This window comes from Lissotriton helveticus, chromosome 11, assembly GCF_964261635.1.
Source record: "Lissotriton helveticus chromosome 11, aLisHel1.1, whole genome shotgun sequence".
In the NCBI taxonomy this organism is placed as follows: domain Eukaryota; kingdom Metazoa; phylum Chordata; class Amphibia; order Caudata; family Salamandridae; genus Lissotriton; species Lissotriton helveticus.
Window position 1 is genome coordinate 491,697,709 of NC_136072.1, and position 22,727 is coordinate 491,720,435.

The window sequence follows — 22,727 nt, forward strand, 5'->3', positions numbered from 1 at the left end:
GGGGAGCTGCCACCACCAGAGGGACTGAATGGGAGGCTCAGAAAGCAGTGGCTCAGGGGTGTGCCTGGAGCAAGTCTATGGGGTCAAGCAACAAGTAAAGAAAGAACTCACAATGCAGTAATCGCTGCTCGCTTACCTAGAACACAGAGAGGTGAAGAGATGGGAGCAGCATTGAGAGGCAAGGAGCTCCCTGGGGAAAACGGCTGACAGACTAAACAGACTATCAAGGAAGGAATACAGGAAGCTGTTACACAGGGAGGGGGATAAACCTCCTGGATATTAAACCGAGAAATGAGCCGCACCATTGTTACTCCTCCAGCTACCGGATGGGGTGAAGCTACCACACAGGCCAATTCAACCTAGTAATCAGGAGTGTTGGGTCCGCGACCCTGGAAGATATTGCTACTTTCCTGGCCGATGTAGCGCTGCCGCAGGTTCAGCTGCCCTACTGGGTTGAACTGGAGGTGGACAGTTGGTCCACTAAGATCAGTGTGGGTTTATACCAGTTTGTGGCATGTCTCTAATTGGAGACATCTAACACATATAGGGCACTTGGTTCACAACAGTAACAAGGAGTTGGTCTTGGTGGACACTGATAAGTCTTTGATACTTTGGAATGGGCTTACCTAATGGGGTGTTAAAACAAATGTGATTCGGTAGGAATATCTGTGCCTGGGTTAACTTATTTTCCATGAGCCAACGGGGTCGAGTTCGGAATGGCAGGGTGGTGTCAGAAACATTCAGGATACGGAGTGGCATTAGAAGGGGGCTTACCGCTGCCCCCTCCATCAGTTTGCCCTGGCGCCACTTACTATAAAGAATTGGCGTGCGCTCTGAAGTGGGGGATCTGTTTGGGAGCTACCACAGACATGCTCTCACTCTATGCATTAATGATTTATTCTATCTGCAGAGGCATCAGTCTCTGCGCTGATAGCACATCTAGAGGGGTTTGGAGAGGCGGCTGGCTGGGTCCTAACAGGATTAAGAGTATTCTGTTCCCCCTGGGGGCTTTGGAACGGATCCGGGGGACTGCTTTCCAGACCTGGGCCGTACTTGGGAAACCGATAAATTCAGACAACTGTGCACCACGGTGGCGGCAGCAGCCGAGGACCAATACAGCTACAATGTGAAAAAGATGTTGGAGAGATTACATTTGTCCATTAGGTTCTGGGCTGACTTGCTGCTATCCACTATAGGGTGTCTACAGCAAAAATGGGCTATCTTTCCCGCTGGTTTTGGCGGGCAGAAGAAGTCTGGTAGCACTCGATGTGTGTTGAAACTAGTTCAAGATCAAGAAGAGGGGGGATGGGGTTACCGGATATTGAGCTTTATAACCAAGCAGCACACATTCCATATGCTGCTCAATGGATAATGGAAACGGACAACTGTGAAAAACTATTGTTGCAGGAGACTCATAAGGACATATCCCCGATAGACTTGTTAACGGGCACCAAGGTGAAAGGGGGGGGGGGGTTCTCTTTCTGGTGTGACATACTGCTCTAGTTTGGGAACAGATAATCTACAGGGTGCTTCGATGACCCCCTTTCTCTTTGGGCCCTGACTTTTAGGTGTTGGAAACTTTTTTTAAGATAATGCATCTAGGAAGGTAGATGCAAATTGCTGGGAGATCTACATCCAGGGTAGCCATTTGTCTCCAACCAGGAGGCACAGGAGGCGTTTGCCGTAGTTCAGGGCCAATATGCCAAAATTGCAAGAGTGGCTAGGGAGATTTGGTGGGAGTTCCATGAGGCGCCCCCACAATCGGATATCTAACAGGCACTCCTCCACATGGGAGAGTGGGAACACTAGATATCCTAGATGTACAAAGCTCTTAAAACAGACAGGCCCTGATGGCAATTAGCAGCCAAACTGACTTGGGAGGAAGAACTAGATAAGGGCTCGAAAAATGGTACTAGTCCTGCAGGTCTAGTACCTTGGAAAATCCCCTCGACCTAATTGCAACCCATTTGACCTCAGTCTCTGAAAACGGAGCAATAGTGACAAGATAACACGATTTAAAGGCATCTTTAGTGCTCATTCCCTTTGTGAGCAATAAAAATGCCTTTAAATCTTAGCTTGTCACTTTTGCTCCGTTTTCAAAGACAGTGGACAAAAGTTAGTCTGTCTTCCTACTCACCAGAAAGGGAGAGTAGGACCTAAAAATAGCTAGTCCTCATCAATTCACCCTTGCTAATGCGAGCGGGCGAGTGGATTTGTCGAGCCCTGTAGATAACCAACTTATAGACACCAAATGGAAAATGGCATGCTCACTGGTCAAGGAGGTCTCAAGATTTAAGTTAATTCACTTGTTCATCGCACATACCACATGCCACTTAAGCTGAATTAAATATATCTGGACAGCTCGGCCTCATACCCATGATGTGGGCCGGGGACAGCAACCTTTTCACATATGGCATGGTTATGTGACTCAGTACCGTCGTGAGGGGAGATACTGACCACCTTTGAAAGGGTGGGGAAAGCAGGTCGAGGCTTGGGGGCCCTACAATATGCAACTAGTGCCAATTTTACAGGAACCTCGGACTACTTTGACCTGAAACAGGGCGACCAGTGGCGTGGGTGGGATAACGGGGGAACAAGGAGGTATAGCCACCCATGGATTAAGACTGTATTCTAAAATCATTGACACTCAAATGAGACAGGGGTGCATGTTGCATAACACAGATGGCTTACAGGTATATGCAATATGGAGCGGGTAGTACTATACAAACAAAAGGTGGAACCGGTGCATAAAGGTCCCAGTCGGTTTATTATTTTGCTGTTTGAAGTGTATGCATGCCATAAGATAAAACCATAAATAGTTTTTATAAAAAATACATGAAACATACAACATAGGTGGGCTGACTTAATAGTCTAGGGCTTTTATAAAAATGGGGAGGGCAATAGTTCATGCATATACCATCATAATGACGAAAACTCAAAACGAACACAGTAAATTTAACAAACTCAGGCTCACAAAGCTTAATTTTTGGGAAAGTCATATTGATGAAATCTCTTTTCCTCAAAAATATAATAAATTCCTTGGGGGAAACGTGTTTTCCAACCTGGTTCCTCACTACATATTTACAAAGGAATATTACAATGCCTACAAAATCAGGAATTTTAAAAATTGAGAGAAAAGCCTGAAACATAAAACTCACTGTAGTCTGTAGAAAGGCGCAGAGGCAAAAAGTACAGAAGAAAAAAAAAGGAGAAAAACAAATTTAAGGATGGAAAAAGGGTATGGGAGCTAAGGGGGGAGTCAGATGGAAGACAGAGGGCCGCAACACTGTGTGGTGAGGGGAAGGGATCAAAGGTGGAGAGAGTAAGCAAGGTGTTAAGGGCAAGTACAAGAGGGGTGGACCACCCCTGAGAAAATAAAATGCAAAAATAAAAGGGGCGGGGTGGAGGTGCTAGAAAAAAGAAAGAAAAGTTGGTAAAAAGGTTGGTGTTTAACCAGGAGGATGATGAGACAATTTGATCCTGGTAAAAGCCACTATTTGTGAAAAATTGGTCAGAAATGTTTTGAAGTGAATGATTTGTTGTATCCAGTTTCTTCAGAATTGGATATTTGCTATAATCAAACGAACATTTCATCAACCAGTAAGGGCATTTGTTCTAAGAAAATTCACACATTCAATTACCTTTCCCCAAAATTATAAATTGGTTATGGGCAGTTCTCAGTAAACTAACTAGAGTAGCAAGACAGACAAGGATAGGTTAAACAAATGCACAACAGGGGGCTGTACTCACTCCATAAAGAGGAATCCGTTTCAGGGTGACGGAACAACAGGGTAGCTTTCTTCAAACATGATTGAGGTACAGCTATTAATTTTGCTTCAGGAAAATGTGATGAAACCTAAGATAAATCAGAAAAACAAAATATTAAAAGTTTAAGATCAATGAGAGTGGTTAAATTACAGTTCATGAAAAAAACACCCAACCAGATATCTGTCCTGTAAAAAAGGGAATTTAGGGATTGAATATGCGAGGAGTGGTAGTTTGTCCAACTTGAGTAATGACCCAGAGAGGATTTAACATTCTGAAGGAAGGTCATACGCACCCTATGGAACTGTGCTCTGCCAGGAGTCTAATGGGAAAAGACCTGGGAAGTACTGCCTTACCTGGCTTGAGGAGGGATAAAAACACAGGAGTGAATGAGTCCATAAAGGCAAAAGTGTCCCTTTTAAATACAGACAGGAAACATTTTCCAACAACTTATTTTCATGTAGGAGTAGCTAATTAGGAGGTTACTTTACTATTAATCAGTTGTGTGCTAAGAATTTTACTAATGAAAGGTAATGAAGATAGGTAAAGTCTGCTATTCCAGCATTCGAAATTGATAGCTGTATCCTGCATAAAATGTAACAGGAAACTCTTCCTAGCATTTTGTAAAGATTTGAAAAACACAACCAATTTGTAATTTCTTGCAGAACTAGGAGAAGACCCCAAAGAAAGAGAAACAAGCATTTACAATGCAATGGTTTCGCCTTTGGAAAAGTTAGAGCTATTGGCATTGCTCATGACATTTTTTTTTTTTTTACTTATAAATAAATGGCATTGTTATTTACATTGCCAACAGCCCACACAGCCCACACAGCCCACACAGCCCACACAGCCCACACAGCCCACACAGCCCACACAGCCCACACAGCCCACACAGCCCACACAGCCCTCACAGCCCACACAGCTCTCACAGCCCACACAGCTCTCACAGCCCACACTATGCTGCTGTCTCTAAGAGAAGCACTTCCCAAATTCAAAACATCTCAGTTACAGAGATTCATTCCCCAAATGCAACTACAGACATGTGCTTTCCCAAAAACGATCGATATAGGCCCAGATCTCTGTACTGGGGTGAACGTAACATTGTTCTGCATTCTGTCCACCAACTGTTTTTGCATTTGTCAACCCAATTCCAGAGGCTGTGATTTACTTCTTGCTACTTGTTCCAGCGCTCCTTTCTTGGTCAGCACTAGGGCTGGTCCTCTCTCTGTAGCTCACTACTTCCCCGGTCCAGCTCCAGCACTCCTTCCATGTCCTCTCAGTGCCCTTTACACCCAGCTTCATTTGCCATCATCCCTTTGCTTCTCAGAACCGCACATTCCCATCCCCGTACCAATTTCTTACTACTCATGATTAACACTACTCCCAATTAGTTTCGGTGCAATTTCATTGACCCACCTTCAACCATTCCTCAATCTGTGTCCCAGTATGTGAACTTCTGTCCTCCCTATTCGGACTTCCAGTACTCTTTACTGTATACCTCTCTAACACCCCTTGTCCTATTTTAAAACCTCAACCTAATATCCAGTAGTAACGTTCTCACTCTACTTTTAGCTAGATGGCCCGAGTACCACCTTCGATTTCTACACGTTCCTTCTCATCAATATATTATTCTCGGCTTTCTAATGAAACTCGTCTTGGTTTCTATACAGCTCTTTCCCCTTCGTAGCGTTCTCCTCGCCTTTATTAGGACGGGTCTCCTGCATAAATTATCTCCCATTTCAGTTTCCTACTTTGTTTGACCTCAGTACCACGACACACCCCTAACCTGCCACCAACAGTGGTCTCTCCTTTGCCTCACTCAGACTCTCTCCGGCCACAAGCTCCAAAGTCAGCCATAACAGCACCTTTATAAAGTCAACAACCTGACCAAGATCAGGCAGACGAACAACACATCCAGAGAATTTATAAATGACAAAAGTGTGGTAGAAGCCCGACTCAGCGCAACCCCCATGTCCTCTCCAAATACAGTCTCCAATCCAAAGTACCTCTCCCTTTTCGCTCTGGCCTCCTGCACCTCCCGGACCCGGATGCGCTCCTGCATCTCCTGCAAGGGAGGAAACCACTCACGCTCCTCTTCTTGCAGTTCCTGGAGCTGAAGCGGGCTCGGCCATAGTACTTCAGGCCGCACCCCTGATACATCCCCATGATGCCCATACAACCGCGCTTTGAAGCGCGGACCCGTTCTCCATGGGCACGCCAGATCCTCAGGGGGTACTCCACCGAGACCATGGCGCCGTGGCCGAGCGTGGTACCCGGCAGCACCTGACGGTAAGAGTGCTGGAAAATTGCGAAGGCACCGGCTGAAGGACGCGAGCGCAGCCATTTTGAAAAGGGCGGAAGTAGCAACACCGCCATGCTACTGTGGGAAAAGGACGCCTGTTCCCATCTCGGTCCCATCAATGCTAAAGCGGCCATCTGAAAGTGGGCGGAAGTAAGAGTGAGGGGTGTTGCAGAGGTGACATCACATTTTTCACGTGTGGCAGAGAGCCGCCATTTTGAAAGGCTACAGAAATGCTGCGCATATGTCGCTACTTAAATGGCCTCAAAAGGACGGGAAATATCACGCTCCTTTGATGCAGGACCGATGTAGTTTTACGGGTTAGATATTTTAAGTTGTAAAACCCCATCTCCAATGTTAGCTTCTTTTTTTCCTGCTTTTGGGTAGTGCGCAGCACCAATAGTCAGCGACACGGACAGCGGGAGGGGGGCGGAGGCGGGGAGGCACACTGAGGGGGGCGGGAATGGACAGCGCATCTGAAATCACTTTCAGTGAAAGGGGAGGGAACGGGAAAAAACGAAACTCCGCCCAGGGAAAAAATCGCGGGAACGCCCCCAAATCTGGTCCGGCCTTGACGGACAGATCCGGCACCCAATGGCTAGCCTCCATTTATGGAGCTAACCAATGGGAGCCGGGGGACGGTCCCGAAGTCCTTATTGTAAACAAAGGATTTCGCCTGCGCCGAAAAGCTGCGCAGAGCGCAGCCTTCGGCAGGCGAAACCCAAAAAGCACCTGGTAACTTGGAGATATATATATTTAATGATCAACTATTTGTGAAAGTGGGGTCTCTTGGTAAATAGATGTTTAGGAGAAGTCCTATATACAAGCACTTTCTGGCCAAAGATTTGACAGTGGGGTACAATAAAATTTAGGCACCTATTAAGGTAGTCACTTGTCATTGAAATTGGCACATAGCAGAATTTCTGTACTAGTAAATCTTTATATCAATTATTTCACAATAAGCAACCTCATGAGTCAACATTGAAGGAAACAAAAACCTTGAATGGTATTACTAATTAGAAAACACTTCAAATTCACCAAGACAGGCCCCATCATTCAACTCTCTGCAAAGATTTCCTCCTTCCCAGCTCAGCCAACTCTCAACATTATGCAGTAAGCGTGCAGTGTATTTGTAGGAATGTAGGATCTGCTTCTTATGGTTACCCCCACTTTTTGAATCATGTCATACTGTTTTTTACTAGTCTGACAGGGATCCTGCTAATCAGGACCCCAGTCTATCTGCTTTATACCTAAACTGTTATGCCATGTACTTAGGTGCACTCCAGATTGGAGACTGGGGAACTAGTCATTCCCTAGTACAGGGGTCTTTAATCTGTGGGGCGCAACCCCCAGGGGGCCGTGGAGTCCTGGGAAGGAGGTGGCGCATTTCCAGGCCTCACTTATGCCTGGAATCGAAAATGTGCTCTCTTTTGAAAACCAGGACGCTTCATTCCGCTGAAGGTAATGGAGTCTCCTGTTCTGTGAAAGAAGAATCTGGGCAGACAGGTGAAACAATCAATTGTGCCAGGGTGCCTGCTTGCCTGAATGAAATGCAAATGTGCGTTTTGAGTCCATCTGCAAATATAAAATGGTGCTTGGAAGCAGTTTGTGATAGCAAATATTCTTTTTTTTTGTGGTAGTAAGAAGAGTTAACAGGGCTGTAAAGTGCATGTTTTTAATCACTTAGTACCTATGAGGTGTTAGAGGGACAGTTATGCAAAAAACAAAAATGCATTACTTATGTTCTGGTATTACTAAAATCTACATTTTGGAGGCTCCCTTATATTCTTAAACTATTTGCAAAGTTTATGAATAAGATGTCAGTGCAATGCTGGTTTCTTACCTATATTGGAGGTACTGTGCCACCTGTCTGTAGCTGCAACAGGAGAGGAGGGGGGAGGGGGTTGAGTTCAAGCAATAGAATTTGCATCCATGCTTGTGATTTTTGGAATTATCGTTAATTAGGATGTTGGTTTAATTGTTTGAAAATGACGATTCCATAGATATTATTGTACTGCTGATAAATGTACCAGCAACTCGTTCTTCTTACCAGTAATGAGCCTGTGTATGCTCACTGGGTGTGTTTTTAACAGTATCAGTGATATTCTGACCATACCTTTCGTAAATGTACTTGTGAGTACTTATACTTGATGTACTTGAACACAGTAATTAGTAACAAAAATAAGTTAAAAAAACTATGAGCACAGTTTGCAGTAGGTTACCTTATGTGTGTAATGCAAGAATACAATTATTTACTTAAACTTTCACAGTGCTTTCTGTCACAGGCTGTGACCTCGTAGCACTAAAAATCCACAAGCCACTATTCCCCACTGCACCGAGCAAATTTAAATTTGTGGCTCTCTGGTTACACACAGACCTCTGCAGTGCATTAATAGAGGTTTCCCAATGTACTACAGTGCATTTCCCACCGAGTAACAATTTTTTAAATGTCTTTTTTATTTAAGCTACCCGTTATTTTATATGTAGCTACCTAAAAACTAGCAAAATATTTTGCGGCCAATTTATGGGAGGCTTGATCTGCCGGAGCATAATTTTTTTAAGCTCTGGCGACACAAGCATCGTAATGGAATCTATGAGGCAACACAAAGTCACTCTGCGTGGCTTTGCATGGCCTCATACATATGGAGTAAGACAAAGAAGGCCAAGTCGCTGCCTTGCCTTAGTCAGTCAAGTAGGAGTTCCATGGTGTGAGAAGTTGGCCTGATGTATGATGTCCGCAATTCTGTGGGCACCTTGTATCAGTCCAAACAATCCCTTATGGTGGTGGTTGTAAGTCAACCTTAAAAAGACAAGCTATCCTACTGGTAGAATGGACTAAGCAGTCTTCAGGCTAAACTCAAGAGGGCATGTGAAGCCAGCTGTTTTACCATATGCAATCCTGTAATATCAAATGAAAGGACACCACACAAGTTATATATTATAAAAATATATGCATTTATTCTCAGAATAATCCCCTGTACTCTTTATGAGTATAGAAGCACAAGCGTTTAAACAAAAGCACAATATAACATATGAAAGTTGCACGTTTATGGATGAGGCCGGTGGCCACTCAAACCATATATTAAAAAAAAGTGGTATAAGTATCACTATTCGATCAGTGGTAAGGCCTAGGGCCTTGGGAATCGCTGAGACTACACTGGACTAACAGTAGTTAGCACGGGAATAGGCCGCGGGATTCGGGTGCAGAGCTAAAAGCACACGCATGCACCAATGCAAAGTCAATGGTGAGTAAAAGTTATCGAGTTACAGTTTTAGGAGTCTTCCGACTGGACTAGAAGGACAAAACTTTAGACTTAGACACTAGAGGTGTAAACCACTACAGGAGAACCGGCGTTCAAGAGTTACCTCACCCACAGGAAACGGGTGCAAAAGCGTGTCGGGTTTAGTCGTGTAGATCTATGGAGCCTGGAGATGAAGATGCTGCAGGCGGCCAGAAGAGAAGTGTCCGGTGTGATCCAAGGGTGGATCGAAGATGTAGAGTACCTGAAAGCAGAGGGGACAGAGTCTGGGTCACTAGCCAGTGACCAGGAAGGAACAAGGCGATGTCGGGCGCAATCAGGTGGTTGTCGTGAAGCTGGTCTCCGCTGCCACGTGGACTCTGGGGCACCGAGGATGTCCAGGAGTGGATCACGAGCGGTCTACGAAAGCTCTCGCTGTCGGCGGTGTCGGCTTCCGGATCGGAGTTAACAAGCCTTGGCAAGGGCAACCCACGCAGGATTCGAAGATCGCTTCTCACTCGGGCCAGCAAGGTCAGAGCGGGGGCTCGTTTTCAGGGGAGCGAGGGCCAGTCTGGAGCAACCAGACTAGCAGAGCAAATTCAAAGGTTCGTCGGTACTGGGGCCACTAGCCAACGGGCAAGCGACCGGACCAATGAGTCTAGCAGGAAAATGCAAAAGGGCCCCACGCAGCACTCTGAGTGTGGAGGGGTGAGCTTCGGTGCAAAAGCTGCTCGGGGATGGAGCTTCTCAAACTCCAATGCACAGCTTCGAGGGAGCCTCGGAAGCTGCACGGTCAGCACTTCGTAGTTTTTCCAAGATGGCCGGCCCCACGCTTCAGGCCGGCCCCACGCTTCAGGTCGCCTCCACGGGTCTCAGCTTTGCAGGGACTGTGGATCGGGCTGTTGGAAGGCAGGAACGCTGGGTCGTCGATCTCTGTCGCTCGAGTTCCGGCGGGAACTGCAACAAAGCAAACGGTGACGTGCTGGATGGTGCCTGTTTGCACAGGGTGGTCACTCCTTGACCACAAGGGAGATTCTTCAGTCTTCTACGTCGAGTAGGATGTCGAAGGGTCCAGAGTTTCGTTTCATAAGTTTCAGTCCGGATAATCTGATGTGCATTGGCACTGCCCCCACCTTTATTTCAAATCTGGGGGCTGGATTACCTGCTAGGTCCCTCCTATGGGTGGGACCCAGGAAGGGGGTGGTTACACCCCTTTCCCTTTGTCCAGTTTCACGCCAGAGCTGGGGCTGGAGTGCCCCAGAACCGGTTTGACTGGATTTTGCATGGGACACCTTATGTGCCCCAGGCAGTGTCTAGTTTCTTTCAACCCTCCCTGCTCCAATCCACTATCTCCTGTCTGGGGTGGTGTAGCTCCTCCCTGTGACAGGAAACCCTTTGTCCAGGCCTCCCCTGCCAAGTTTCGGTCAGCAGCAGGAGGTCAGACTTGTGTCGGGGCAGCAGCATCCATTTTGTGATGCTGAGGCTCTGGTTAGGATTAACCGCGTTTTAAGTAAAGTAACATGTCTTCTCCCTCTAGAAGGGTGAAATGCTACCCCCGTCGCCAGAACTGGCGAGGGGGTAGTATTCCAAAGTGTATGACACCAAACACGACATGTTTTGATAAAGCCAAACCAAAGTTAGCAATAACCGCGAGGATTATAATGCACTTAGAGTATATGGTATGGCAATATCCTGGAACAGCAGTAAGGAAATGGTTCAGACCTCTGCAGACAGGCTCAGCTCATGCTAGAGCACCATCTCACATAAAACCAAGCACTCTGCCTCCAGGATTGTTAAGGCCTGCCATAGGAGTGACTGATAGGTATATATGTGTCCAGATATAGGTTTAGATATAGGTATACTATATCTAAGCAAGGGGTGATTACACCACCTTGCCCCAGCTGAGTGACCAGCCAGGGGTGGCAAAAGATATGCTGCAGCCCCTGGTAGGCCTTGGATGCACCTATGCCCTGGGCACCTATAGTGCACTGTACAGGGTCTGATAAGGTGTCCAGTACCAATTTAGTTATGCACCTAGGGTACATGGAGTCCATTTTAAGAGAGAGCAGATAGCCTGCGGCCCTGATTAGCAGGGTCCCAGGCCAACTAAGTCGAAAACCAGCTAAACACAAGGCAAAAAATCCAGGGTAACCATAGTCGGGTATCCACCTTCCTACACATGGGCATTGCAGTGGGTGTTCACAAGCAACACCAAGCAACACCAAGCAAAATGTGTAAACCTGGGGCAGCGCCAAAACCTTACGCATGCCCACAGCAGGCGTAATGAGGAGAAATGTTTTCATGTCTCCTTGTATTATTTCCTCTTTCAATCAATCAATCAATCAATCAAATGATTTGTAAAGCGCACTACTCACCCGTGAGGGTCTCAAGGCGCTGGGGTGGGGAATGCTGCTACTGGTGAAACCCGGAGGAAGCCGCGAGCTCTGCTCTCCAGTGCTGCCGCCTCCCACGCAAAGGGAGAGAAACCACCTCCAACCCGCGTCCCAGGCACATCAGCAGAGCGACGCGGCAACGGCGAGAGAGAGAGGGGAAACAAACTCCGCCGAAAGGTCGTACCAAGCACCCCCCCCCTCCCCCCCACGGCTCACACCCACTTCGGGATAGAAAGGTAGGGAGAAACCAGCCTCAACAGCGACAGGGAAGCATGAGAGCCTGCGAGTCCACCGGGTGCAGCGGCAGCTCAGCTAGTTGCCACCACGTTCTCCTCCAGACCTTTGTGATTTCACTTCTGAAGGAGTCCCTAGAACTGGAACAATCAGACGATGAATTAAGGAGAGATATTAAGAGAATTCATAGGGACTCCTTCAGAAGAAACCCGAACCGATCTAAGCCAAGAAAGATCCTCGTAAATTTTCAAACCTATTTGCTGAAGGAAAGAATCCTCAACCTTTCTCTCAAATTTAAAATCGCTGAAGGCTTGAGTCTCGCACGCAGATATTACAGATGGAAAAGATATTGGAAGTAATTAATGCGAAGAATGAGGATTTAGAGGCGCGGTCGCGCTGTAATAACCTACGGATTATTGGCCTATCGGAATCCACTCCGGTCTCCAAAATTGAGACTTTTGTCGACGGCCTGCTGCGTGAGCTGTTTGGACCCGTACTTTCCGCGGTGATGATTGTGGAACGAGCGCATCGTTCGCTAGGACCGAGACCCAAACCCGGTGCGCCGCCCGATCATCGCACGTCTTCTGAACTATGCCAACAGGGACGCGGTGCTAAGAGAGGCCAGAGCCAAGGACCCAGTAGTGTATAAAGGAGACATATTCTCCTTCTTTCCGGACTAAATCCCGACAGTTCAAGCTGCGAGAAGAGAGTTTGTACCTGTGAAGAAACTGTTAAGGGCCACCTCGGTGCCCTACGCCATGTTATACCCGGCCAATTTGAAGATCACACATTAAGAACAGGCACATTTTTTTCCACAGATGCAAAATCTGCCTTGTAGTTTACGAAGCACATCTGTAAGGACAAACTTCGACAGAAGGCACAAGAAGACATGCCAGGGGCGTCTGGATTGGAAGACATGGACTAATGCTTGCGAGAACAAATTGAGACATGTGGGGGCGGAAATGGCTGGGCACTCACATGCTTGATGAGGTTTCATGGCCCGGGATGGTAGATTCATTGTCAGAAATATGGGGGCGGGTGGTGGGAACACACTAACACTGACCAAGCTAGCCCCGGGGAGTTCACCTACAGTGCTAAGCGGAATAATTGGACATTGAGGTGCACAGGGGGCATGAATAAATGAAATCCGGCGGCCGCACTCTGGTGCGTGTATCCGTCGCCGTCCATCTTCCCCTAGCGGGTGTTCCCCAGATGTTGTCTTGGGTGGTTCAGAGGGGTGTTTCATGGGTGGGGGTTGTGGACTGGTCTCGACCCAATTGGGAGGTTGGAGTGGGAGGTGGAGGGGGGTGGGAGACGGGGGCTGGGTGTTCTATGTTTTTTTCCTTTTTTTTGGTTATCAAATGTCCAACCTGGTACATATGGCTGCCCTTGGTGCATTGACTAGGGGGACAATGTTGCAATGTGCTGTCAACTACATTCTTCAGACACGGTTCACGACTGATGCAAGACAACAACCGGCGCTAACTGATGGGTGATAGGTGTAGAATGTTGACCTGGAATGTCCGTGGTCTCAATTCCCCGAAGAAAGTACGACAGGTGATGGCGTACCTGAATCGACATGCGATACAAATCGCTCTACTGCAGGAAACACACTTAACTAAATATACAGAACGTGGTGTTGCGGGAAGGTGGGCAAGTTTCAGACTGGCTTCGTCGTATTCTTCCTATGCGAGAGGTGTCATGATTCTGGTTAGAAGAGGGGTGTTTTTTCAACCGATACATACATTTGTGGATGTGGAGGGCAGATGTGCGATGGTGCATGGCAGGATGAGTGGCAACTTGGTTCCTATAATTAACATGTATGGCCCAACTGTTTTTCCAGAATGTATGGTGTGCTGAGAGACTGGCCGGAGGCTCCTATTCTGTGGGGGGGATTTGTACAGGTATCTGAATGCTGACATGGACAAATCTAGCCCTATCTCCCAACGCACCCCTAAAGTAGCCAGGAACATTTGTTGTGCTATGGAGGAAGTCGGATTGTGTGATATCTGGCGTGTGCGGAATCAGCAGGTGAGAGAGGCACGAGACGCCATCGTATGAGAGCTGGTCGCGATTGGACTACTGGCTGATTGGGGTGGAGACTATGGCTGGGGTGGAGACTATGGATTGGTTGGAGGATGTCAGAAATTTGGCGCCGCAGAAGGACGACAGGTCCAAGGAGGAACCAGGCCGATAATTTCGGTCTTTTTCTCTGCCAGGCGACCCAAGGAGGCTTTGAACAGCAAAATACTGTCAAAGCGAGAGGGACCCCCCTCTCACCCATATAGCACCTTAGGGAGTGCTACACATTGAAATAAAAACACTCACTGTAAATTAGTTTATTTATTCACTTCCACACATACTCACTTGGTCCTGAGGAAAGCCTGTTTTAAATTAAGAAAGGCCAGGCTGAAACATGTAGACCACATAGGACACTGGAGGTCATAATCCATACTCCGTGTCCATCTGCCTTTTAATACACCAACAGAGACCCAGTATATTAAAATATTGTTTTTACCCTCGGGTGCTGGGACCTTCTGTATGGTTTTTTAATCTTCACCTTCACACTCACTACACTGCACTGCACACTCAGCAAGTATACCTGCTCCGCAGTAATCTGGCGTCGAAGCACACCCGGGGCACGCTAGGTGCCACTGTGGTGGGCCCGATGATGAAGCATGCCACCAACTAGGTTGGTGGGTGAGGGCTTTTTTGAAAAACCTACTGTTTTTCCTTGACATACGTACTCCATTGAGTCTTTCCTTTGTAAACTTAGCTAGTCCTTCTTGATTTTGACATATAAAAGCGGGGATCCGGACTAGCTTACCTAGTCCTCCCTCTCTCCTTTGATTCAGTGAGAAATTTGGCTAGGACACTGTCTGATCATAGTCCGGTGCAATTGGATGTGGTGATCCCGACAATTAAACACCGCCCCTTTACGTGGCAACTGCGGTCTGAGGCTCTACTTGACCCATTATAGGAATCTACAATACAGGATGCCATAGAACAATACTTCACCATTAACAAGGGCATTGTGGCCGAGGTTTCGACACTCTGGGAGGCCTTTAAGGTCACGATCCGTGGGGTATGCATTAGCACCTAGGCGGGCATACTCAAAGATTTGAGAACACAGTTGCAAAACACAGAGGATAAACTACGTGAACTGGAACGCGCATACACCGAGGCACCCGAGGAAGGGAAATTAGCGGGCATACAGGAACTGCTTAAAGATTATGAAGAGTTGGCTGATACACAAGTCAAGTATCTATCGCGCAGACACACGACCCGCCGTTATGGGGAGGGAGGACTGCCGAGCCGCACGCAGGCGTTTAAAATTAAGGAGCGGCTAGAACATCCACACATAGATAGCATTGTAGATGATAACGGCACAGAATACAATCACTCAGATGCCATCGCGGAACAGTTTAGGGTTTTTTATGCTGATTTATATACATAGTGAGAGTCTGCTTCGGAGGCCAAATTTGAAACTTACCTGGAGGACGTGGCGTGTGCCTGGCTCTCGGATGTACAGAGGGAGTATTTGCGTATACCTATAGATGAGCAGGATGTCAAAACAGCAATCTTGGCGCTGTAAAATGGTAAAGCGCCTGGACCGGATGGTCTCACAGTCGAGTTCTATAAGAAATATGCAGATATTCTTGCACCGCATCTCTTAGAGATGTACGCAGAAGCCCATGAAGCAGGGATACTGCCACCGTCCCGTAGACAGGCGTTGATAATCATGCTCCTCAAAAAAGACAAGCCACCAGACAAGTGTGATTCTTATCGCCCGTTGTCACTGATCAACATAGACGCCAAGATACTGGCTAAGATTTTGGCGATCAGACTACAACCCCTGATGGAAAACCTAGTTCTGCCCGATCAATCGGGTTTCATACCCGAGAGGTCCACTTCGCATAATTTACGAACTGTCTTTTCCATGTTCCATGTGCTTGAACCAACAATGACAGCGGCGGCTGTATTGCTAGATGCCGCTAAAGCGTTCGACTCGGTGGAATGGTCGTATATGTATGGTGTCTTGCATCGCATGGGGTTCCAACCCTTGTTTTTACAGTGGATAGCGGTACTATATCCGGAACCAACGGCTAGAGTGCGTGTCGAGGGACTAACCACCGAACCATTTGTAATAGAGAGGGGCACACGTCAGGGATGCCCTCTCTCACCGCTTTTGTTTGCAATAGTGTTTGTGTAATTCGCCAGCGGCACAGGGAGACCGCACTCAATTTTAACTATCGACCAGTCGCCATCTCGCTTTATGCGGACGACATGGTGCGGTTTGTGCGTGAACCTTCCAAGTATCTAGCACAGCTCCTCCGGGAGTATGTTCGGTTCGGCCGTGTATCTGGTCTTTGTATTAACTGGGATAAGTCTTTCATTATCCCGCTGACAAATGCCACAGTGCAACCAGAGTTGGAGTTCCCATTGGTGTGGTCAACGGACCGTTTGGGTTCATCGGGATCTGAACACAGTAGTTAAGGATAATTAAGGGGAGGGTATACACGAAGCTGGAGAGTCAGGTGGATGCGTGGATCTCGCTGTCCCTGGCCGATCGCATTGCGCTCATCAAGATGATAGTATTACCGAGGTTTCTTTATCTCTTTCTTAATATCCCAGTGACACTTACATTGGGGTTCTTCAAGAATCTTCGTGGACAGCTACTCCGACTAGTATGGGGAGGCAGGCACGCCCGCGTCAAATGGTCGGTCCTTACCGAGAGGTATGAGAGAGGCGGATTCGGAGCGCCGGACTTTTATTTATATTACTTGAGCGCTCAAGCCCAATATGTGTTCTATTGGTACAAGGACCATGTGTAAATCCCCCACTTTGCGGTGGAGGAAGGAAATGCGGCACCGGTCCCACTGCGCAGCATAGTCACTCACGGGGAGCGCGGCATTTCAAGAACAGAAATAAACTCGGTGAATGCCACCGTTTCTGTCTGGCAAAAAATAGGACACATAGCGCGGAAATTACCGCTGTACGCGCCACACATGTTTTGGAACATCATGCTGCCATGTCCGTGACACATGAAGCGCCTTCCATGCGACTGCTTCATGAAGCTGGCTTCCGGCGCATGCTCGCTATCTATCCGGATGGCTCTTTTGTCACACAGGCCGATTTACAGTATATCAGTAACCAGTCATTGCTATTCCGGTTTGCGATGCATTGCTTGCAACAGTCAGTCAGGGTGCATTACACCACTTACCCATGCGAACAGTATGCAATTACCACACAGACTAAAAAGCAGTTAATTTCCAAGCTCTATAAGATGATTAAAGATGAAAGTGTGAGTACATCTGGCGAAAGCTGGGAAAGATGGAATGGGTGTTTGCCTGATCCGATCTCAGAAGCGGACTGGACGTACATATGTGGCTTAACTGGGACTATCAGCATGAATGGGAATTGCGAATAATACACCTTAAATACATCCATCAGGTGTATTATACTCCTACACGATAACACAGATATGGCCTGCGTGCTTCAGATCATTGCGTGCGTTGTGGGCAAGGAAACGCAGATTTTCTGCACTTGGCGTGGGGATGTCAGAATGGGTTTGCGTTCTGGACAGAGGTGTTGGATCATTTAAAGGAGATGGTGGGTGTAGAGCTTCAGAATACCCCGCTCACATGCCTACTCTGTTGTGTGCCTCAAATGAGGGGATCGATTGGCATGTTTGTGCGAGTGGCTTTATTATTGGCAGCGCGTAGAGTGGCGATCTCGCGGGGAGGTAGACAGACCAAAAATTGATATGTGGATAAAAGATCTGGTGTACTGCAGAGGGAATTTGGAAACCTATGCAGAGGAGTTGCCAACGGCCTCGAAACCTAGAGACATTTGGGGACCACTGCGGACTTATCTGCTAGCTAAAAATTTCTGATATAGTCTTAGAGGAAGGATCTGTGGGGCAAGTCATATAGGGAGCACGTATTTTCTTTTTTTATTAAAAAAAATATATATATTTAAAATCACTGAAGGCTAAAGATTTCTTATTCCAAATCCGATCTGACCTGGCTCGAGTGACTCTCGACAGGCAATGGGAGTTGGGTAGGAAGTTGGAGGATTTTAAAAGGCTGGAGGCCCTGGCTCAGCTTAAATTTCCTGCCTCCTTGAGAGTAATGTATAAGAACAAAATGCACAATGTTAAATCAGTGCAGGAGGCAGATGAACTGCTAGCCATTATGGGGTGGGGTGAGGCTCAGCCAAAATAGGTATTCCCTCCTCGCTCAGTTTCTGTCTTTTTTTTCTGTCTTTCGAGTCTCTCCTAGCTCTCTACCTGTGTCCCTGGTCCAGGGCTATAGGCTGAAGTAAGGCTTGACAGGTTTAGCTGGGACGGGCTATTCACTATAAAGGTTAGATAAATGTAGTTAAAAAAGAAGTGAAAGTTTAGAAATATAAAAAAAAAAAAGGAAAATGGGAAAGGAAGAAGTAAAAAGGATAGAGATATATATATATATATATAGGTAGGTAGTTCTAGTTAGGGTTGTTTTCCATAGGAAATCCGCAACATTCTATTGGGAATAGGGATCTGCCTGTAATCTTCCTTAACTTTGCCTCGCTCCGCTCCTTCCCTGAAAGTTTCGGGGGGATCCGTCAAGCGGGGGCCGAGATAAAAGGGGGTCCCAAAACGTGCTTTCCCCATGTTAATTTCCATAGGGCGGTTGGACTCACTTTTAGCCCGAACGGCTGAATAAATCACAGCATTTATATAGCGCACTACTCACACGGAGGGTTTCAACGCGCTGGGGAAGGGGGGGTCCGCTACTGCTCGAACAGCCAGGTCTTGAGCTGCTTCCTGAAGGCGAGGTGGTCCTGGGTCAGGCGGAGGTGGGTCGGGAGTGAGTTCCAATTCTTGGCGGCCAGGTAGGAGAAGGACCTTCCTCCTGTGGTGGCTCTTCGAATCCGGGGGACGGCGGCGAGGGCGTGGCTGGTCGATCGAAGATGGCGTGTGGGAGCGTAGAAGTTGAGGCGGCTGTTGAGGTATGCTGGTCCTTGGTTGTGCAGGGCTTTGTGTGCGTGGGTGAGGAGACGGAAGGTGATTCTCTTGTTGACCGGGAGCCAGTGCAGATCTCTCAGGTGTCCGGAGATGTGGCTGCGACGGGGGATGTCCAGGATGAGTCGTGCTGAGGTGTTCTGGATCTGCTGGAGTCTCTTCTGGAGTTTGGCGGTGGTTCTGGCGTAGAGGGAGTTGCCGTAGTCCAGACGGCTGGTGACGAGGGCCTGGGTGACCGTCTTCCTGGTCTCGGTGGGGATCCACCGGAAGATCTTACGTAGCATGCGCAGGATGTTGAAGCACGACGAGGAGACGGCGTTGACTTGTCTGGTCATGGATAGTGAGGAGTCCAGGATGAAGCCTAGGTTGCATGCTTGGTCTGTTGGTTTGGGTGCGCAGCCCAGGGCGGGGGGCCACCAGGAGTCGTCCCAGGCGGAGGGTGAAGATCCCAGGATGAGGACTTCTGTCTTGTCCGAGTTCAGTTTCAGGCGGCTGCTCATCATCCACTTGGCTACGTCTGTCATCCCTTCGTGTAGGTTGGTTCTGGCGGTGGCGGGGTCGTTGGTGAGGGAGAGGATCAGCTGGGTGTCGTCGGCGTAGGAGATGATTTTGAGGTTGTGTTGGCGTGCGATGTCTCTGAGGGGGCACATGTAGACGTTGAAGAGGGTTGGGCTGAGCGAGGAGCCTTGAGGAACGCCGCAGATGACTTCAGTGGCTTCTGATCTGAACGGAGGGAGGCGGACTCTCTGTGTCCTTCCAGTGAGGAACGAGGTGATCCAATCCAGTGCCTTCTCCTGGATTCCGACGTTGCTGAGGCGCTGTACTAGGGTACGGTGGCAGACAGTGTCAAAGGCCGCGGAGAGGTCTAGGAGGATGAGGGCCGCTGTTTCTCTGTTGTCGAGCAGGGCTCGAATGTCATCAGTAGCTGCGATCAGGGCGGTCTCGGTGCTGTGGTTGGCCCGAAAGCCAGACTGCAAGAGGTCGAGGGATCCGTTCGTCTCGAGGAAAGCGGCCAGCTGCTTGTTGGCGGTCTTCTCGATGACTTTAGCCGGAAACGGGAGCAGCGAGATGGGGCGGTAGTTCTTGAGGTCGGTGGGGTCGGCTGATGGCTTCTTTAGTAGAGCACCGAGTTCGGCGTGCTTCCAGCTCTTTGGGAAGGTGGCGGTGTCGAAGGAGGTGTTGATGTCCCGCAGGTGGGGTGCGATGACAGCATCGGCCTTGTTGACGACGTGGTGAGGGCAGGGGTCGGTCGGAGATCCGGAGTGGATGGAGTTCTTCGTGCGCATGGTGTCTTCGGTGCTGAATGGGGTCCAGGCGCGGAGGGTGGTAGTGGGGGGCGGTGGTTCAGTCGTGGTGTGCGTCGGTTGTGAGCTGAAGCTGTTGTGTGTGTCCGCGATCTTGTTGTGGAAGTAAGAGGCGAGGGAGTTGCAGAGGTCCTGCGAGGGGGTGATGTCGTTGTTTCCGGCGTTGGGGTTGGAGAGCTCTTTAACGATGTTGAAGAGTTCCTTGCTGTTGTGTGCGCTGTTGTCCAGTCGTTCCTTGAATGCAGTTTTCTTGGTGGCGTGGATCAGTTGGTGGTGTTTTCGGGTGGCGAGCTTGAGGGCAGTCATGCTGTTCGGTGTTGGGTCTTTGCGCCAGGCTTTCTCGAGGGCTCGGCAGTTCTTCTTGGAGCTCTTGAGTTCGTTGGTGAACCATGGGGCTTTCTTGCTGCCGGGTCTGCTAGGCGGGGTCTTCAGAGGGGCGAGGTCGTCTGCACAGCTGCTGATCCACTTCGTGAGGTTGGTGGCCGCCTGGCTTGAATTCGCTGCGCTGGTGGGAGGGTTCATGCTCAGGGAGGTCGCGAGCTGGTTGGCTGTGATCTTGTTCCAGCTTCTGCGTGCAACCTGTTGCTGGTGGTGGTGGATCGTGGTCCTGCTGAAGCTGAAGTGGACGCAGCTGTGGTCCGTCCAGTGGAGTCCGGTGGCGTGGCTGAAGGCGATGTCCTTGCTGGATGAGAAAACGGGGTCGAGTGTGTGTCCGGCGTAGTGGGTGGGAGTGGTCACCAGTTGCTTGAGACCGAGGTTGGCGAGGTTGTCCAGCAGGGTGGTGGTGTTGCGGTCGTTGTTGTTCTCCAGGTGGAAGTTGAGGTCCCCGAGGAGGATGTAGTCAGCGGAGGGGAGGGCGTGCGGGCTGATGAAGTCGGCGATGTCTTCGCTGAATTGTGTGCGTGGTCCCGGGGGTCTGTAGATGAGGGTGCCGTGGAGGGCGGTCTTGGGGTTGATGTGGATCTGGAAGTGCAGGTGTTCGGCGAGTGCGAGGGTGTCGTCGGTGTTGGTGGTGATGCGGATGGTGTTCCTGTGGACGATGGCGATGCCTCCTCCCGTCTAGTTGATGCGGTCCCTCCGGATGATCTTGTAGCTGTCCGGGATGGCGATGGCGATGTCGGGCGCTGAGGAGGCGTTCATCCAGGTTTCCGTGAGGAAGGCGACGTCTGGGGTTGTGGTGTCGAGCAGGTTCCAGAGCTCGACAGAGTGTCTGTGGACGGAGCGGGTGTTGAGCAGGATGCACTGGAGGTGGTTGCTGCTGGTGCTCGGCTTGGTCGGTGCTGGTGTGGTGCAGCTCCGAATGCAGGTGAACTTGCAGGAGTAGCAGCAGAAGGGTCCATGGGTGCGTCTCGGGGTGGCTCGATAGCAGCCCGGGATTCTACCGGCGTTGAGTCCGTGGAGTTCGGTGGCTTCGTAGGTCCGGCGGGTGGGCTGGTGCCTGCGGGGGCCAGGGGTCCTGGCACTGGGCGCGGTCCAGGCGCGGACGGGCGCAGACGGGCTTACCTTTGGCGCGCCTTCGGCGCACAATCGGCGCCCCGCTACGCGTGCACGCTGCGCGTACGCCCGGTCGCCATTTATGGCGAAGTGGGAGGGAGGGAGGAGCTGGGAGGCGGGAGCGGGGAGGGTACAGAAAGAAAAGGGGGCGTGGCCGCGAGTACGGCGGCGGGAAGCGGGGAACGGGGCGGGGGACACAGGGGCGCAGGGAGAACAACAAGGGGAAAAAGTACAAATCACAAGCGCAGGGGGTGAGAAGTAACAGAGAACACTGGAGAAAAAATACAATGAGCATGAAAAATCACAGAGGGCACTGGAGAAAAAAAAACAGATTAACACAACAACAGTCAGACAGAGGCAGCGATCCAGCTAGGGCAGCGGGGGGCGGGGTCGAGGCGGCAAGCTCAGCGAGGCTGAGTGCAGTAGCGGGAGGAGGGCACACGCTGCAGCTGGTGGCCGTGCGGTGCGGGGGTGTCCTGGGAGCAGGTCACACTCACCTGCACCGCACGGTCACCATTTATGGCCAAGTGGGAGAGAGGGAGGAGCTGGGAGGCGGGGAGGGTACAGAAAGAAAAGGGGGCGTGGCCGCGAGTACGGCGGCGGGAAGCGGGGAGCGGGGCGGGGGGCACAGGGAGAATGGATTTCCACCAAACTTGGCAAAATTGTAGGGACGGGTACCTCGATGTGCCTTTGCTATGTCTCAAGATATATGCTCCAGTGGTTTTTACGAAAATTAACTTTGGAAAAATATATATTGGGCTACATTGGGCTATATATATGTTAGAGCCCAAATGTAGCCCAATGTAGCCCAAAGATGGCCACCAGAGACAAAAAAAAACAAATGTAGCCCAAATATCAGCCAGATGTAGCCCAATGACAGAATGTCCCAGAGTGTTCTAAAGAACAACTAGAGCGCTAACAGTCTTACTTATGACAAAAGTATGGCACACCTGAAGTCATCTTGATTGGAATAAAGTGGTAACACTTAAT

The 22,727-nt window shown here is 49.2% G+C and overlaps 1 protein-coding gene across 5 annotated transcripts in view; it reads right to left on the reverse strand.

Moving 5' to 3' along the window:
• PIK3CB (phosphatidylinositol-4,5-bisphosphate 3-kinase catalytic subunit beta) overlaps window positions 1–22,727 on the reverse strand; it is a 999,444-nt gene that overhangs the window by 862,518 nt on the left and 114,199 nt on the right. For all 5 annotated transcript variants that reach the window (XM_078666107.1, XM_078666113.1, XM_078666108.1 and 2 more), the window contains one exon: window positions 3,751–3,856. The gene's annotated coding sequence lies outside the window, so the exon portion shown is untranslated. The remainder of the gene's footprint in view (window positions 1–3,750; window positions 3,857–22,727) is intronic.